Raw genomic sequence first — 1,483 nt, 5'->3', positions numbered from 1 at the left:
TCCTCAGACGGGCCCAGGGGAGGATGTGTCACAAATGCTGGCCAGTCAGAGCACTCCATCTTTGTGGCCGGAGTGATTGGCTCAGGGATTGACATGTGACCCAAGCTGGGCACCTTAGAGAAATTTCTGTCATAATTTCAGGAAAAAGACTCTCTCTTTCTCTCTGGAAATGTGAGTTATAAACAGGACAAGGTTTGTGGCTGCCAGTAGTAAGGATTTAACCTGGAGACCTGACTCCAGAGTCTGTCCTCCTTCACTGCTGTTTTTATGTGCCTCATAGATCCTGAGGCAAAATCTTGAGGATTCGGTGGAAGTATTAGTAGCTGGGAGTTCACTGGGCTGTAGGCTGTGGTCTGGTTTAGGGGTATATACCCTGCTTCCCCAAGGCTGTGATCTGAATGTTTATGCCCCCCTCCCCCAATTCATATGTTGAAACCTATTGCTCAATGTAATGATATTAGGAGATGGGGCTCTGGGGAGGTGATTAGGCCATGAGGGTGGAGTCCTCGTAGTAAGATTAGTGCCCTTACAACAAGAGACATGAAAGAGACCTCTCCCCTACCACCCTTTCTCTTTCCCACCCCCCAACCCCCCTTGCCATGTGCGGACACAGAAAGAGGATGGCCATCTGAAAGCCAGGAGCAGAGTTCTCACCAGGAAATTGAGTGGACCAGCACCTTGTCCTTGGACTTCCCAGCCTCCAGAACTAGGAGAAACAAATTTCTGTTGTTTAGGCCACACAATCTGTGGTATTTTGTTACAGCAGCCAGAGCTGACTACAGGACATGTGGACAGCATATTCTTCTCTGTCCAGTGGTAATTTTGGTCAAGTGACTTGCTTTGGCCAATAGAATATGACTAGAAATGAGAGGATGCAGTTCTGAGTGTAGGCTTTAAGAGTCACTGCATATTTTCATCAGCTCTTTTGAGAGTCTTCTCTTTACCATGAGAACAACATGCTCTAGATAGGGGCTAATATCTCAGTCTCAGTCCCAGAATGAGCAAGCATGTGGACAGGACTCGAACTTTACCCACAGTTTGGTGGGCAATAACACCTGACCCTCAGGCAGGAGCCAAGATACAGGTAGCTGACCTAGGAGTTAAGAATCGCTGATATTTTGGGAATGTTTATTACAGCAGCAAAAGCTGACTAATATAGATGACAGAGATGGGGCATCTCCCATCAGTGACAAAGCTCCCCCATTTCCCCTAGTTAAAGAAAACTTAGAAGAGATCTGGGGCCAGTCCAGGCCTGAGTTTTGGGCAGGTTTACTAACCTCTTTGAGTTTCAGTTCTTAATCTATAAAATGCCTCTTCTAGGTTGATGTAACAATGGAATAAGATAAATTGCATTAAGCCCACAGCTGTACTGAGAACATACAAAACACATCTGTTCCCTTCCTAAGTGTGATGCAAGGGGCAGTGATAAACACTTGATGAATGAATGAATGAATGAATGAATGAATGAATGAATGAATGAATG

At 45.6% G+C, this 1,483-nt stretch overlaps 1 protein-coding gene across 1 annotated transcript in view; it reads right to left on the bottom strand.

Moving 5' to 3' along the window:
* The window catches only part of FAM184B (family with sequence similarity 184 member B), a 138,230-nt gene that overhangs the window by 28,866 nt on the left and 107,881 nt on the right, over positions 1 to 1,483 (bottom strand). The window lies entirely within an intron of this gene.

This window comes from Mirounga leonina, unplaced genomic scaffold (assembly GCF_011800145.1).
Source record: "Mirounga leonina isolate KUSES-001 unplaced genomic scaffold, KU_Mleo_1.0 Mir_129, whole genome shotgun sequence".
In the NCBI taxonomy this organism is placed as follows: domain Eukaryota; kingdom Metazoa; phylum Chordata; class Mammalia; order Carnivora; family Phocidae; genus Mirounga; species Mirounga leonina.
Note: the sequence above shows the minus strand (reverse complement) of the source record. Positions and strands in the feature narration are given on the sequence as shown.